Raw genomic sequence first — 19,136 nt, forward strand, 5'->3', positions numbered from 1 at the left:
TGCGCGTTTGGTGGCGATCGCGTCGGAGACGCTAAGCACCGGTGACCTTCAGCGGAAAGGGTGTCGGGGCGCGAGCGAGAGGATTGGTGCCCGCACGAGGCGCGGCGGCATGCGCTGACGTGTGCGCGGCGCTGCGCGTGCTGTGGCGCAGCGCGATGCCCCCCCGGGCCTGAAATGGAGGAGGGGGGTTTCTGGCGGCCGTCCTGCTCGACGCTGTCGCTGGCCGAGCACCATGGCAGCGCGACTCACCTATGCGCACGGCACGCGCCGCGCATGCCGCATCGCCACCTCGCGCATCCACATGCGGGCCACACGCATCATGTGCACTCCCATCACGCTCATGGACACCATATGCAGCATGCGCAACCAGTCTCCTGTCCTGTGCACAGCCCGTTCAGACAGCCTACACCCGAATACTGTGCAGCGCATGCTCAGGTTTGTTATATTAAGAAGTGAATGCTTCATTTTTAATAAATAAAAGAGTATATAGACGTAAATAACTATGAATTTAGTACATAACATGGACCGCAAATATATGAAACATATAACTGCCGATATAAAATTCGGTTTATTTGTTAATACAATTAACACCCACAAAGTTAACGTTAAATTAATCTAACAGTTTCAATTAATGATTGATCATTACCATTCGTATCTATTTTACGCTTCACGGACTCACTGTTAAGCGCGGTTACAGCACCAAGGCTGAAATTCGTGAAATGAATGCCGCAAATCTATTAATACATTTCAACTCAATTTAAATTCCACAAAATGACGGTGTTACTAATGACTTATCACGGTTGCTATTTGTATGTAGTATCTCTATTTTATACGAAAGACGCTAATATATTTTTAGTTTGACCTCCCACATGCTAAGTGAGCATAAATTTTTATGCTCGGGCAAACATAAACTCTTTTCCTAAACAAAAGGAAACACTTAGTATCCTCGGTAGTATAGTGGTCAGTATCCCCGCCTGTCACTCTGGAGACCGGGGTTCGATTCCCCGCCGTGGAGCCAGGACCAGGATCTACAGCTTGCTAGCTAGTGGACTGTGAAATGTGTGTTTAATCTTTATATGTATTGAATGTCAGGAATATCTGCATTGTATATGTAATGTATGTATGAGCAAACTGCACTAATTAACTAAAAATATGATAGGGTGAGATGTAAGAAGCTAACAACCCTACGGATCGCTAAGCCCTACAGATGTACCCTAACACATAACTATTGATTATATAAATAAGTACGGGATGTCTGCACCAAGAGACCTAAGGTAACAGACGGAGCCCTACGGGTAGGATCAGAGGTTCGAGGTGGTGGGATTATCTCAAAGCTATCGGGCAGGCTCATCATCATAATTAAGGGCTTGAACTAGTCTTCGCCACTTTGAGAGGAAGCGAGAAATGAATACTACAGAACAATATTCAAATCTGATTTATTGTTCAAAGAAAATATCTTAAATACTACTTACACCTATTCACACATTCGTGATATTATTTTAGTGAGCTGTTGGTGTATTTCGCACCTTCAGCTATTAATATTTTTGGGACACACGTGAATCGTCTCAGCAATAAATATTCAAATAAAATATAATTAAAAATTACTCTTCAGCTAATAATATTTGGAACACGCGTGAACCGTGTCAGCAGTTGGTCAATGTTCAAATGAAATCTAACTAGGATCAACCTAGGATACCTATGGTAATTTATGTTCCAAAACTAATTTCAGTTACTTAAAATAAATTTAATTGTTTGACACCTGTTTGCTGATAATCGTATAAATTCATACGTGAAGTCAATTCTGGCTATTCAATATGGCTGGGTTGTACACGGCCAAAAATAAGAAGTGGTTATAAAAATAACACCAAACCAACGTAAAAACCCAATTACGTGTGTGACCTCTTGGTAAAATCGTACGTAAATTTGCTTAGGTGTCCGTGTCTTTGCAAGAATTTAGTTGTTATGAATTTATCTATGAAGTTTTATCATTGCAAGAACATTGAAACACACTTTATATTACTTGAACCATTAAGAAACAGCGCTGTGAACTTTATAATGAGCATCATCAAGCACATTCGTCTCAAGAAGGACAAAATAAATTGAACGCTCATTTGTATTTGAATAAGTCGTTTCCGCTTTATAGCGGTTGGAATTAAGATATCTTATGAACTTCTTCACCATCAAGTTATATAACCGCTTTTTGTGTAGGGCGTAAGTTAAAATGTTTAGTAAATAAATAACGATTTTTTTAATATAGCGTTTCGAAATTTAACGATTTGACCAAAATATATGAATCACTTCAAATCTTTCTGTCAGTAAATAATTTTTGACTTACGAATCAAGGAAAGTAAATCTTAAATGATATTATAAATAATTATATTTGTTACTTATGAGACTATGGACAGGAATTGCGAATAAAACAAAAGACGAAAATTGTGCGTGCATATGATAAGTGAAGACTTTCACTTATAAATTAGGTTTATTAGGCAGTACTTGAAATGAAATGAAAATAGTTTGGTGGCCGTCGATACATAATCTTATACTAGAATAATAAGTCCTGAGTACATACCTCGTAACAATATCTTCTTACCAGGAAGTAGGGCACACAATATTATCAGCCGTATTAGGAGAAATTCTATTAGTTTGGGAACAAAGAGAGGTTAGACTGATGCTAATACCGTGCCTCACGATAGTTCTCAAAAACGCACAAAATACTCACTATAAAATTCTAAATAGTGGACGTAACTATTATCAATTATAATTAACAAAAAGTATATATCAAAGTAAAAATGTGTCTAACGTAATCCGAGTAAATCTCAACTATGACTCGACTAATAAATGTGACGATCGGCCGAGAAAAAATATTTGGGATCACCCTCATAAAAAATTATTAAATTGATATTATGTATTTCGAACAATTTAGGTAAATTAAGATTAAAGGCTTACTACTGTTATTACCTTACTAAAATATATTTTTGCAATCATGATAAATGAAAAAAATATCGGCGGTTACTATAAAAACTGCCATTTTTCATGGCACTGCTAAGAAATATTAGCAAGTTCCAATAATATGGTGACAACATCGTCACACGCCACAGCTGCGCTTGATTGATGATATTTACTTCATAATGTATACGTAATGTGAGTGGCTGATGTTCAAATATTGAATCAGATTTATTATTCCATTTTTCTAAAGAATCCCTTCAACATCCTTATCACGTGAAAAACTTTACCTGTTGTTTAACCACAACTTACATCAACCCCTAAAGTCCCATAATAACGATATAGCCATTGATTGAACTGTTAAATTTAATATTTAAAAATGATGCTGTTTCAATTAATATAAGAAAATTAGTTGTCGCTCGGTGGGTGGAAGGGGATCCCCCATAGGCGGTGTGGGCGTGAAGGCCAACTTATCTTTGAATTAGAAAAAAAGATTGATACAAGGAGGAATTTCTTCAATCATCAGAAATATATCTATTCCTTGTCCGGGTCTCATAAACGGTTAGGTTGTGTATATTACATGACACATGACATGACATGACACGAGACGGACGATGTGTGACAAAGTAAGCGCCAAAAGATTTTATACCAACGGTCCCGACAGACGTTGTCCTGTCTTAACTATGAATATTGACTTTGAATTGGTATAATTAACTAAAAAAATCTTTGTTTGTTTTTCTGGCGCCTATATAAATAATTTTGTTGGTTTTCCGACATGGGAACAGGCGATGTGAAAAACATAGATGTACACACTGTAATTATTTTATATGTATATTATCAATATAATAAATCCGACCGAAGCATTACTTTTGTTGTTTAGTGATAACTTAATATGGTGGTTTAGTATACTTAAATTTTCTAATTTCCGCGCTACATTTCTTATTTTTTTCTTTAATAAGAACCTTCTCCTGACAATAACAAACACAACACAAAAGGGTGTCTTTGTATCTTTTTATCGACAAATTGATTCTTTTTTTTATTATAGTCAACCATTAAAATTTGTAAATAATCAATGCATATTTATTGTTTTTTTTTTCAAATATCATATACTTAGACTATATATCTAGACTAAATCTATAGACTAAATATCATAACTGTGCTGGATAGTGTTAATAATAATTATACCAATAAGTCGCCTCTAAATCTGGTCCAAGCTGACGTCATATATCGAATCTAAAAGGATGTGTTACGACAATGTTGAAAACACTTCAAAGGGAAGTCACGAGAACTAGCTTCTGAATTAATTCAGAACATTTTCAATAATCCTACCCTATGAATACGACAAAGCCGATTTCATCCAAATTGCTTTTAAAGGAATTCGAATCAAAGGATAAGGGAATTTGTGTTTTTTTTAAAGAGACGAAACGGTACATTCCAATATGTATTTATAAAGCCTGGTGCTAATTTAACCAACTATTATAATCATTATTAATATTAACGATTTTGATCGTCGTTTCTTGTAAACAGCAAAGGAGTGGAACTTCAGGCCTTCCATGTTTAATATCTGTTCATTTAGGCGTCGGTTAAATAGGCTTATACGGCAGCACTTTATAGAAACTAGTGGGAAGGTAAATTAAGAAAAATACAATTGTTTTTATGCTATTATAAAACATCATTAAGATGAAATCATAGCCTCGTCAGGCGTGCCTTCCAATAGGCCACTTCACACTCAGTTGGGATTGTGGCCAAATTTGTGGCCAAATATGTGGCCAGTTCTGTACAAAAAATCCTTATTTATTCCTTAATTAAATTATTTACACATAAATGATTATATATATCTTGTACCGCCAAATGTTTAAGACCAGATATGTCCCAAACAAATTTATAAAAACCTTTAACAAATTCATTATAAAAACCTTTAACCGGTGTCCGCAATTATGCTTTTCTACAGTTTTATTCGTACCAGCTTAATAATTGGTACAATTAATTAAAATTTTATATTCTCTTTAATGGCGCCACTTAGACGTAATTAACAACGCTACATAATTTTACTTTAATCTTTACAAAGCTTAAGCGTTTTTTGGAGTAATCGATAATTTATAGTCTAATTAAATTAAGTAAAATTGTAAGCATTTCTAATTAAAAAAAACTTATTTTATGACTTTAAGGCCAACATTTCAGGAAGTATTAAGCAATATTTGTTATTAAGTACAGTATTGTAGTTTTGTTAGGTTGATCGTGCATACTACAGTGATTTTTAATTGTTTTGAGGATTCTTGAGAATACATTAATTAACAGTCTCATATACAATTACTTTCCGTGACCTTGCATCTGGAAAAAATATTGCAAAAGGTTTGTAAGTGAATAAAATATTTGTTCTTCAATGTCTTGGACCGTAACGTATTATACAAAAACATGATACTTGAATATAATTTTATACAAGTATTTCTAGTCATATAATTACGAGATATCACTTAAAATCAGAAAGTTTGGACGACGATAATTATGTCAATAATAACGCCTCTAGAAAGTTCTCTAATGAGCCGACATCAACTCAAATAAACTTTACGGAGTTTTTAAAATTGATAATTCAAACACGCTCATTTTGAATAATTGGTAATACCTGTACATGTTGAAGAGCGATAACGTTTAAATATTACAGCCACCGTTCCCAATTGAGTTTTCCATTAAAGAAAATAATTTAAGCGCTTTTCCTGCGGAATTAATCAGAAATTCATAAAGAGGCAAGTAATAAAACGCCACACCAATATCACATTGATTGTTTCTGCAACGCTGTTTGATTGCGGTACGTACAATTATATGAGATGCGCGGAGATATTGCTTTCAATATGGCGATCTATACGGCTTTGATATTATTCCTTTGTGTCGTTTTATCTCAATGCGAGTATAATTATGTGAAGTATGGCAGTAAGTTTATCGATTTGTTGTATTACCTCCGTACTTTAAAAATCTAAATAGCAATACAAATTATTATTTTGATAAGCATAACATTTGATTTTCTGTAGCAACTCCCTAATACGGTTATTTTTATTTCTAACGATTTACTTATGGGAAAAATTACATTCAGACCATACAAAATGTTTGACCCAATACCTTAAGAGTCGATATATAGTCGTGGAAAATCTAATAATATGAGCAAATTGTCTTCATAATAGAAATTATAGATGGACATCTATTTGTTTCACTCTATATGGAAGTAGTTTCAATTTAATCGTGTAAGGATGTAAACGAAATTAATATCTAATATACAGACGGCGGCTCCGCATTATTATTAGCAATACATGTGTATGTGTTACGCACGTGTATCTAGTACAAAAGATGATATTGTTACGAGCTAGGGGATCGGATAGAAAATGCCGTAGATTTCTTCAAAGGTTTATTTCTTAATAAATCAACGAGAAATTTATGGGCATAAATTAATTGCAGAAATGCACTAATAGCACACAAAAACACAGTCACTAATTACTTCACTTATGCACACTTCACACAGTACTTTATCACTTATATTCACTTTATTCGCACTTTATCGCTTCGGTGTTTCGCTCTTGTTATCGCATTCAAAACTAAGTGACTAGTCGCGTTTCGGCTCGCTTATATATCCCTGGGAATAATTCTAAACAATATTCGAGAACTTTCTAGGCGGGCTTGCTACTGAGTAGCGATTGCACAATTCTAGAACGTTCGCACTCTGTCTCTTTCGCACGTTGCTCCGTCCTTGTCGTACGGCGTTCTAGAGTGCTCGTCTAGTTTCGAGAAAGTTCTGATCTTCTCTCTCTCTCTCTCTCGTATCATTTCGTCCTTGTCTCACACCTAGAAAGTTCGGTCTAGAATATTCCTTCATCAAAGGGGTATAACTAGGCCTGAAAACGCCAGAAAACGGGTCTCCTGAAAACTGCACCACTCGACTACACATGTTCTGAAACCGACTGAAAAAAGGTTTCAGCTTCCTGAAAACTAGGGTAACATGAAAATTACAATTTTCTAATATGTGATTGACCCTCTCCTGAAACGGTCAGAAATCATATTACAGCTTGCTGAAAAGTTCTCTAACTAGTGGAAAAATCTAGAAACATGCAGTCGACTCGTCTTCGTAACAATATATTACATAAGCTTATCTTAAATATTGTTTATTTGACATACATAATCTTTAATCTCAGTCTGCTGAAATAGAGTTCTACATCAGGAGCGGTATATGTATGTAATTAGTTTAATTGCAATAAGTACATACCTACTTTCACACTAACATTCGTATGTTACAATTAGGTTTAATTTAGTTAAATGTTTTTAATTTTTTTTCCTTACATAAATGTTTGAACCTATTTGTATAAGTTATGCTTTCCATCTTTGGCTAATTTTTAGTATATTTTTTGCTATATATAATTTCTGTTAGCTGTAGGTTTACAACATAAATATATAAGTTATTATGAGAAAAATTGCGGACTTTTTGTGAATGTTTCTATCGAATATATATGAAATTTTGGTAGACAGAAAAATAAATATGAATGATAAAGGATGATAATTTACCAAAAACGGCTGTTGCAGACAATCTCCTCGAAGGAAAGGAATAACATTTTTCATTATTCACCATTGTTAAAAAGTTATTTTAATAAAAATGAAAAATCAGAGCGTCTCATGAAATCTTATTCATAAAACGGGAGAATTTATAAGGAAATCTTGAAAATTGCAGTCAAAAGTCTAAATTAGCTTGAGTCAATACATTTAATTACTTAGAATGTCTATAAAATGGATTTTCTTATACTTAATAAATGTATTTATTGTTTTGGCTTAGAGCACTTTTCTAATATCAATCTGAAATTCTGTGTGTTGTTTAATTAATAAATACATAAAACGTCTGTTATATCTGTATGTACATTTACTTAAAAATCAAATCAATTATAAAATAGCAATCGTTTTCATTTGTTTCATAAGTAACTGCTAGTGTGACACACACCAAACATTAAGAATAAATAAATTACTTACACAGCTGTGCCTACTTCTCTTTGCCTTCTACTTTGTTGTTTATAGAACTCTAAACATCAAACAATACATTTCCGTAAATTGTCTAAATCCAGAATTATTTTAATTTTAGGAGCTGACAATGGCCCATTTCCGTCTAGTTTAAAGAACATGCCCTACTATTGCTATCAAGTGCCATCGAAAGGGCCCTGTGAGGGCATGTTTTATGTGTGGTTCTTTGACGTAGTGAGAAGAAAGTGTATGCCAATGATGTATTCTGGGTGCGGAGGTAATGAGAATAGATTTACATCGCAAGCCTCATGTTACATACACTGTGAAAAGGCAAGACGTATTTGATCAACATTTTTTTAAATGTCTTATATGTTAATAATTAATATAAAAAAGTATTTAATAAAAAAAAGGTTTTCTCTTAGACAAAGACATTAAAATTCACAGGATCATACATTGAACTCATATGTAGATTTAACAATGAAACGAAAAATCAAATCGAAAAATAATTTATTCATCTAGGTGATTCAATATACACTTATCAAGATCAGTAAATAAAAATTATGCTTCAAAATTTACAATACCGTATTTTAATTGCGCATTACTGCTTTACCACTAGTAACGATTACCGGGCATATATTGATATATATATATATTAAGAATATCTTGGGATACAGCTGCTGCATTCTCAGGATTAGCGATCTGATTACACTGTCCTTTGTGACGTATCTTATGCTCTGCAAATACTGCACTGCTCTTCGTTTGTCTTTGGTGTTGTGTAATATATAACGTATTTTAAGCGCATAAAGCGAAGTTCTGGATGTAATTTAGATCTTAATGAAATTCTAGGCTATCATTTTGAATGAGTTATCACTCGGGCTTTGTGGTATTTTGGTTCACAGTTGTGAAATATTTGGCTATTTAGATATTTTGCTATTGATCGCTGGCATATATCCGGCTCGAAGGACCAAAATGTTTTACGCTTGTGTATGTAATAATTAAACGGCCTTTAATTGATAACGGGTTGAGAGTGAGACTGCAATAGAGTACCGATTTGTCCTACTTACTGTAGACAATTTAATTTATAAACGGAAAAAGCATGGAGTTTATATAAAATAAAAATATAAATAGAATCTTTTCGCATAGTATTGTCTTTTGTTAACATAACTTTTACACATTAAGAAAACACTTTTTAAACGGATTGAAGCTATGTATTATTATTAAAAATTTTAAATTATGTAAATAATTATAAGTAAGTATAAGAATCTTTTTGGATTACTTAAAATAATTTCTTTATTTTTAATGTGTCAACAGCCCATTATCTTGCTTTAGGCAACAAATCTCGCATGTCTTAGTAAATCAATAGATCGTTATGATAGGTTTTCAATAAATCGTAATTCCAAAGCGTTATACGTTCTTTAAAACGAATTTTATTCTTAACTTCAACGCCTCATCAATTCGTACAATACTCCATGAGCCTTAACCACTAACCCACAGAAATACAAGCGCTTATCCTGTAGGTGTATCCCCTTTTTATGTCTGTGACTTTACATACCATTCGCGGCTGAATCTTATGCGGGATTTCGACACTGTACCCTACCTACTAAAACACCACATCTCGCTTCCGGACGCAGGCGATTAACAGCGAGGCCTTTCACCGTCTGTAGCATGTATACTCCTTACAAGAGTTACTTAGTTATCTAGTTTCATTTCTGTTTTTAAATTATCTGTAGCAAAACTCAATATTGCTACAAGAATAAGAATATAAAGCTGTATTTACACTGCAAACATAATCAAAGGATTGTTATGAACGAAACTCAACAACGGAACAGACGTGCCAAAATATTAATGAATGCAATCACAGTGTTAGATTCGTGCGTGGCTTCAGGTTCTTCGAAATTAATTAAAGGCATCACAAGGCAAGCCTCACACTCCATTTGGTTGATTTGTTCACGCCTCGAAAATCACATTTTCTTATTCCTTTTTAAGCCGTTACCGCGCTCGCGAATACTAAATTCCTTATTTTTGCGCCAAAATGCCAGAGAAATTTTTTTGCGCTCGGCTTTGCCGCAGGAAAACGATTGGTTTTATTAGAAGAAAAAAAGAACGGTGTTTATTTAGTTACGCTGTGCTGTTTATACATAAAGTTTATATATATATATAAACTTTGATATAAATTATATAAATTGAGATTATATATATATATATATATATAATCTCAATTATATAATATATTTTATTATTATAAATAAAATATATTATATAATTGAGATATATAATATATTTATTTATATTTATATATATATATATAAATATAAATATATATATATATATAATCTCAATTAATGCATACCTATTTCTATATTTATCTTATGTTGTTAATGTGACGGCCATGTTATGGGCCTAGCTGGTCCCATGATGTATTTGATACTAAATAACGTTGATATTTTTGTTTAAAATAGATAAGGCTTTTTAGTGTAGAATTTTATTAAAAATATCTTTTTGCAATGCTTAACTCTCTTAATGACAAATTAATGTGTTGTAGAAATAGAAATATATAATGTTCATTCGCATCACCCTAATGGCAGGAAGTCGACCACAGTCTGCTTCGTTAGGCACCTCGGCATGCGGGTACCTCCGCAAAAGAAATTTGCGGAGGTACCCGCATGGAGGTACTTACCTGAGAGATACGACCTCAAATTGTTTAAGAAGAGAAAATATTCCTCCCTTAAAGCGCAGCAACGCCATAATTAAATGGCTATCCATAGGCTAGCCCGCAGGCTTATTTGCCTATTAAACAGTTTTGCGTCTTACTAATTGTATTGCTCTTAGGTAAATTACCTAGAGGGCCTTACCCTTTGAACGGAATTAATAATTAATTCACTAACCCCTGGGACAAACATTCAAGTAGTATGAATACTAATATGAAACTGTGACTACGAGTGTCACACACGCTTTTTATCCTAATTGCACGGACGAAGTTGCAGGCATCAGCTAGTTGCTAATGAATCCGCCCAAGGACCTGACCCACTTTCAGTCTCATTAACGTGTGGCCACGAAGCGGTCGGTACAATCATTTACGAGCACGAAAGTATTCAAACGACGTTGTAGCTTTAAAATGTTGAACGAAAATTTAATTTGTGTGGGAAACGTTTTGAGTGCTTTGGCCACGTTAGTCTTTTAATGTTTTGGATTCAATGTGGACATTTGTAGAAGACGAAGTAGCTTACCGATTCTTAAAAGGTCGACAACTCGCCAACTCGCGAGCCTTCATAGAGTAAGAGCCTGCCCATTTGCTGTTCTTTAAAAGAAAGCTAATAACACATATTTCCATATTTTTATCAGGTTATTATTGTTAAATATCTATACTTACAGAAAATAATTAGGTTTTGGTCAACAAATAACACTTTAAAATTTTCGTCTAATATCACACATAGATTATTTATTAGACTTATCTTCAAAATGTAACAATGAAGGTTCACTCCAGTACATATATGCTACATAATACTATGAGTAATCCTTCTTTAACTAACCTACCCTTGTCATCTCCTAGCTTTACTTGTTCACAGAAAAGACCACAGTACACGTACGTCCCCACACAACGTTTTTTAGATGAGATCTACCATAAGATAGGTAATAGAATGAAATTAAGATAGATTTTTGACAAAAGAGAGGACGCCCCCCAGAAAAGAAATAAAAGAGATAGCGAGAAAAGATTGGAAAATTGTTGCGAAGATGAGAGACAAACGGAAGAATTTGGAGGAGGCCTTCACACCATTAGCGGTCGTGTACTAATATAAAATTTAATAATGTAATATTATACGTATACTAAATGTAATCCTTTTTACTACGCGAATATAGGCTGTTTTAATTTTATTATATGAAAAGCCATCTCAAGTATTACACTATACTAGTGTTTATATTGAAAGCTATAACGTTTCCTTTACATTTTAAACGTTTCAATTGAATAAATATTTTTCTTCTCAAATAATTGTGGTCTTAACATTATTGCTGTGGTGGCAGTTAAACGAGTAATTTTATCGTTCAAATGTCATAAATCAGTCGAAAACTGGAAATCCCGTTGATACGAACGTTCGTTTTGATGAATTATTCGAATGAGTCTTTAAAAATTTATCATTATTTGTAAAAGTTACACCCATTAAGATAAAATAATGTCAGTAATTGTGAATTCATGTTTTTAAAATAGTTTTAGTATTTATATAAATAATTATTACATACAAGTTTCTGTGTGGTGTGTTAGCTAATATGTATGTGTCTGTAAATATGAGACATACGTCTTAAATATAAAAATTTAAACTTTTTAATGCTGTAAATCTGAACAACTTTGATTTTATTAAATAACTTATTACAGTATACGACCGATCGCTAGCGAAAACGATAATTAAAAATAACCATTGTACATTTAAACCATTCCCAAATGCACTTGAATATACACAACATTTTTAATCAAAATCGAACGTTGGACGGCATTCCACTTAATGGATAGAGGTCCTGGTGAGGTTGGAAGGATTTCTGGAGGTACTGGAAGTTTAGGGAGTGGCCTATGTCCAGCAGCGGCCGTCAACAAACTGAAACGATCGCTTACGGGGACCAGCCTTTTGGGAGTTTAATACAAACACGAGCACAGAATTTTTTATGTATAAAGATAAATATAATGTATGAATTATTATGAAGATATCATACTGTATGATCATAATATTTTTACTCTAACAGCCGTTCGTTTTACGCAAATTGACTCCAAATTAACTTGTTCTAACGTACCGTACGACCCTTGTTAAAATGTCATGGAAAGCAATCGTTATGGTTGCATAACGATTGCTTTTCATGATGTTAGCTAAACCTATATTTCCTTACTATATTTATTCATTTATAAGTACTGAAACAAACTGACCCCTTAGGAAATGATTTCTCCTTATTTACGAGCGTAAGATTCTTCGAAGAGTCTTTGGTCCTGTTTGCGACGACGGTGTCTGGCGCATTCGCTATTTGACGACGCCAACATTGACCAATTCATAAAGTGCAACATTCTCAAATGGTTTGGACATGTGCACCGACTGTCGGACGACAGAACCCCAAGGTCCTTACTGTATTTACAACCCATCAAGTGCAAACCCGGTAGACCGAGGCTGTATTGTTGGGATGGAGTTGTCAAACACCTCAAAACAATAGGGGTTCGAAGTTGAACGCGAGAGGCACTGGATAGATTGCGATGGCGACACGTACTTGAGGCCCTGTATAGCCATTGAGTATGATGATAAAACAACATGTAACACTAATTTGGCAGTATTACGGTACTTTAGCTTCAATGTTCATGATGGGTACGTCAGAAGGCGACATCGTCCGCCGTTACTTCATGTGGCTAGCTGTGGCTAGGACGAACTTTCTCGAAAGTGGTAACATGATTCGTTGTATTACATTAGGTACTTAACGAAATACATAGGTTAACGACCTTTGATGTTGTCCGTTAAGTGGACTGAGAAACTTTCTATTATTTGTTAGCGCGCTATACTGATGTTTTATATTATGTAATATTGTTTTTTTCCGAATTAATGTTTGTTTCTTGTTTCGCACGTAAATTTTATTTATTTGTTGTGCACTATTGTCAATTTCATCTGTTAGGACACGAATAATTTTATAAATAATTTTAAATACACGTATTTTACACACACACAAAATTTCTTAAAGGTAATAAACGTTTTTTATATCGTTTTAATAGGCTTAAAATATTTTACACGGTAATATTTATATACTAAGTAAATTACTGTTATAAGTAGCCTCTATGTATTTAATTAGATAAAACTGAAGTGTATAAATGCAACAAGATACGAGCATTTTATTAAGAAAAGTAGAAAATTCCCCTTCATTAAACAACTAGTCCTGTTAATTAGCGCTATTGAACAAGTTTTTCTCACGCTTCACGTTGCAAGTATAATGAGGTATAAAACATTCTTATTTTCAAAGGTTTTTTAAACTTTTAATTGTGTTTAATCATACTTACATACATTTTAATAATTTCTAACAAATTTGAAAATAGCATCTGACTTCTGTATTGTTTCAGAAAGTCAGTTGCTAGTAATCGATATGCAAACCAATTCAATGTTTGAGGTATATATACCCAACGGGAAAAACATCGATAGCGCGTTTCAGAGTATGACGTTATCGTACTAATTATAGCGACTAGTGGAGAATGAAAAGTGCTGTTCCTCCTACGACCTTTACTTGACCTCTGACTTGAATCAACCATGAAAATGTATAATGTCTACAAACGATTGTGTGTAACGAATATATTTACAAAGATAATCGTAAACTGGAATTGAATATTTTAAAATCGATTTAATTTGCGTGTTTATAATATGAACGCTGCTGTCACAGTTATAAACACTCGTTGAACATTAGTTGAATGCGGGAATACATAAATTTTCGCATCAAGCGTTCACGGAAAGCACATTTCCAAAATTTGCATTGTCTAAAATTTATGCTACACATAATATGCTAATTAAGAATTTATGTTGTGTCAGCAGTGATTTTGTGTTCAAACAGGATTTGTAAAATAATGTATTCAATGTCGATGTTTTTAAAAAAGAATCCTTATTGGTATGAATAAACATCTAAGTCTTTGACGGAGTATGCGTATATATGGCATCGTAACAGGATTGGCTCTGCGGTAATTAGTCCTTTTAAATAATACTTATCAAAATATGCAGGTAGAGCAGATGTGAATAAAGGAAAGAAAGAAAAAAACAAACTTGAGTGTGTACTTATGTACAAGTCTTAAGTTATACTTCATCGTAACAAGATAAAAATCTTTTTAAATTTTTAATCTTTCGCCTCATTGTACGTTTGTAGAAAAAAATACACTAACAATAGAAAAAAGGTATTTCATACATTGAAAGGTTTATTATAAGGCATTATCTAGTTAAATAAAGTTTATTTAAATAGCACAAAGAATTGTATCTACATAATTAAAGAAATGGATATTTTTTATTTTAAAATGTTGACTATGCTTTGGGTGTCGGTTTTTTGATGGTGTGCGGGCGCATCGTAAAATGAAATTTACTCATCACTTTTCCCTAACGCGCCAAACGATGTATAACTTAATAAAGGATTCTTAGTTAAAGAGAAGATAAGAGTGAACTAGCCCCCAAACGAGGGTTCCCCGTGTCGTGGGCAGCTAGTCTTTCATTTGATATATTAAGGGTACTTGATATAATAATTTTTATAAAGTCAAAATCTGTTATAACGACATCGAAGCGACTATTCGTCGTAAAAACGAATAGTTGTAACACGCGATGAAGTTGTTTTTACGTACCTAATACAAAGAAATCAGCCGGGACCTTTGATTTTGGTCAATATTTCCGTTGTTCTAACGTTCGTAAACGGTGTTGACAATCACACTTACAATTTTATACTTAAACTATTATTGCATAAAAATAATACTACCCGGCATAGGACAAGTTGAAAGGGTTATGGTTATTAGTGAATGTATTAAGTTTTGAATCGTTAGCGTAAATTTTGTTTTTGGTTAAAGATGAAAGTGCATCTTAAGGAAAATAGTGTTCAAGACTCGGTCCATTAATTCTCCTATAGCCCTACGTTCAATTGTTGACAAATGTAAATCTGTTTAGTTGTACTAACTGAAACCTTATATATATATATCCAATATTGGAATTTACGATAGTTCAATATAATATTGTCTTTCGATATTAAACATGTTTTATATTTAAAAAAATCAAGAAACAACAGACCAACTCACAGGTGTTCTAAACTAGCGGTGGCTAATCTAGCTAATTAATTCAGGGTCGGGATAGAACGAGCTTGTTATTATGCAAAATCGGCTTACATTACCTGTAATGGGAGCTCTAGGTATTACAAATGGTCTATGGAAGACTCGTTTTGGTATGGGGATAAATTTAAGAGGACTTTAGGTTTTAATTGCAATGTTTATAAATTAACTGGTCTAGGAAAATACAACATTAAGAGGCAAATTATTATGAGACGTTGATGATAGTTATTTGAAAGTTGATGAGAAGGTATAGAAAAACAATTTTTGAACAGATTAAAGCTATGTATTATTATTAAAAACTTATAATTATTTACATAATTCTAAATTTTAATTTTTTTTCCGACGTTTCGCGTGCTTTTCAGCGTGCGTGGTCACGGTGACTGAAAAGCACGCGCAAAGCTTTAATGAGTTCAATAAGTGTTTTTCTTAATGTGTAAAAGCTATTTAACAAAAGACAAGTGTGTAGGTAACTTTAGTAGCTTAAAAATGTATATTTATACAATTAATTTGGTGACTCCTGCCTCATTTCAACAACGTATGAGTTCTATTAATTTAAAATTTCATCGGCATTATCTTGATGGCTGGAAGTCTTCCACGGTCCGCTTCACAAGACATTTTCGTTTGCGAGCTAGGGAACTGTGTAATCGACTCCAGAGGATTTCTTTGGGAGATATGACCTCCAATTAATTTAAAAAAGGCTATACTAATCCCTCAAAATGTAGACGACGTTTGCCGCCCTACCCTATAAAAAAGTTATTTTATAAATTACAGTACAGCGATTAAACATACCTTACGATTCGTAGCTTGAACGAATTCCTCTAGGAATAGATTGTTAGACAAGAAAATCTGAGTAACGCATTGATCATATTTAAATCCTTTCAAAACTATAATTAAAAAAAAATGTCACTCAATGTCAAACGGGTGCTATTTGTGACTGGTCGGACTTGAATCGGTGTATATGTCGCAGTAAAGTAGTTAAATCAGAGAGTTAAATGAATCTAGACAGTTAATTAAATGTCGATATTCAATCAAGTCGCTAGCATTTTGATTTAAATAAAGCAGCGTGGAAAACGTTTAACTATCTGTCTGACCGAAAGCCAGTGTGTTGATTAACAATGTTAAACAAGATTAATTATTTCATTTGTTGTTGTTATTTCAGTGTGATCGTGAAGAACTGAGCTTGGAAATCCCGTGTTTTGTTTTATTGTAAATGGTAAGGTTAGGTTATGTTAGTGTTGTTGCCTAAGAACGTTTCGTTCACTCAATTGCCTGACGGAACTTTAGCGAACTTTATACGACTATGTATTAATTATAAATAAATTTAAAGTGATGGTGAGTATATATCTTCTCGTCTGTGATGTCCGTCTTTGATTTGAGAACTCGCAGTAAATGTAAATTTAGTAGCATTCATTTGTTTAACAGACTTTCATAATTGTACTTTGAATTTCTAAATGAACAAATGATATTTTCATTGATTTGTGGTTACAATAAGAATAATACAAAAACTGAATATTAACACGACAAACTTCTGGCATGTCCAACTTCTTTTATTGATTGATCTATATTTAATGAATCTAAACATCAATATAATAGTTAAATTAACACATTTAGTACCAATATAAATATACTAAAATGTCGCGTAATTAAATGATTTGGTCTATCACAGTTTTATGGACTAAGCTAATTTAATTTACCCATAGATAATGTGTTACAAAATACCCTTTTATACATACGTCTTCAACACGAATTGGGATTACTCTAAGTCTAAGTAATGTGAATGAGGTCACCTGGGCTGTAAGGTAAAATCTTTACTATTACTTTGTAAAAGGTTCTTTGGACTCTTGGACCGTTAATAAGACTTTCATCTCTTTATAATCATAGATGACATTCAGGTTGTAACACAGAAGTAATTTAACAGTTTGCATTAACTTTTTTGTATTAATTTGTCGATTTAAGCAATGAACACTTTAAGATTCACTTCATCGGAGTAGATGAAAACATTGCGAGGGACGCACATGTTACAGAAATTCAACTATCAAACGATCTATAAGCCAGACAGAAGGTTATTATTTTACGTGCCTATTAGGCTAATTACGATTACTATAATAAGAATAACATTATGAGTATTTAATATAGTACAATACCTCCATCTGAAGGCTATCTTTTTTGTTTAATTTTCCCACCTCAAAGGTGGTGGTTCTATCTTTTTTTCTCACTGGGCCATTTCAAATAATAGTATCTGTCAATTACAAATGCGGGTATTGATTGTGACACCGTCATTTCCAGTTTAAGTTTCCGTGCCTATTAGGAAAATAATAACTACTGAAATATGGGGTTTAGCAAAGGTTGAGGCGACACTGGTTTAATTTAATACAACATAAATTATTATCTTTACTGTTATGAGATAATTTTCAAGACTCAACTCCGCTCACTTTTAGTCCAATCAATATTATTAAAACTATCCCTATATTATATATTTACGTAGTATACTGCCACACGGACTATGCCTAACAAAGTCACTTTTGCATTCATTAAGATTCAAATTCTAGCACCTGAATAAATATAGTTATATGATTTCTCATGCATAAAGCAACTGCAATTGCAAACTGTATTATTGCCCTCTCAAAGCAAGAGGTCGCAATTAAATAAATAGAGGTCATAATTAACATAGTATTTGCACGTCAATATTGCGGAGTATGGAAGGAAATTCGTGTCAAGCCATTCGGTCGCTGTTGTGCACTCACTTTAATAATCTACGCCGTAGATACGGTCATTACTCAGGCTATAGCTTAAATTATATGACTTCTAATTTATTTTCATTTATTGTACTGTTAGGAAACATTCGGAAGTTGTCCAAAGACGCGGCTATGACCTTTAGGGGCAATAACCTCTGCTTGAAATTTTAGTCTCCAATTTAATTATAATACACTGCGGGCCACCGCTTTCAACTCTATAAACTGCAAATTTGGAGTATTGTTCTCACTTCTGGGCGGGAGCTTTCCAGTACCGGAGATTCATCCGCTTAACCGTATTCAACGAAGAACAATTCGAATCGTTGACGACCAGTCACATTCCGAGCGGCTTGATCCTCTGGCGTTGCGTAGAGACGTGGGATCTCTCTGTATCTTCTACCACATTTACCTTGGAGAGCGTTCAGGAGGATGTTCGGTCTAATACTGAGTTTCATTATCATTACAATGCGTTTACTAAGGCAGTTTTTTCCGCGCACCACCACTGTGTGGAACCAGCTGCCCACTGAAGTATTTCCGAACCATTTCGACTTAGTAGGGTCCTTCAAGAAAAGGGCACACCAATTCTTGTAAGACCGGTATAACTTAACATCAGATCCTCCCCGTTTGCCTCCTATTGCATAAAAAAAAACTTAAAATAGATTAAAAAAAAG

At 33.6% G+C, this 19,136-nt stretch overlaps 1 protein-coding gene and 1 long non-coding RNA gene across 6 annotated transcripts in view; both read left to right on the top strand.

The window, feature by feature from the left end:
• LOC123712300 (peripheral plasma membrane protein CASK) overlaps positions 1 to 19,136 on the top strand; it is a 205,970-nt gene that overhangs the window by 48,319 nt on the left and 138,515 nt on the right. The window lies entirely within an intron of this gene.
• LOC123712304 lies at positions 5,587 to 8,209 on the top strand. Its single transcript, XR_006754066.1, has 2 exons — positions 5,587 to 5,871; positions 8,054 to 8,209. It is a non-coding gene; the product is annotated as an uncharacterized LOC123712304 (long non-coding RNA).

The sequence above is a fragment of the Pieris brassicae genome, chromosome 7, assembly GCF_905147105.1.
Source record: "Pieris brassicae chromosome 7, ilPieBrab1.1, whole genome shotgun sequence".
Taxonomy (NCBI): Eukaryota; Metazoa; Arthropoda; class Insecta; order Lepidoptera; family Pieridae; genus Pieris; species Pieris brassicae.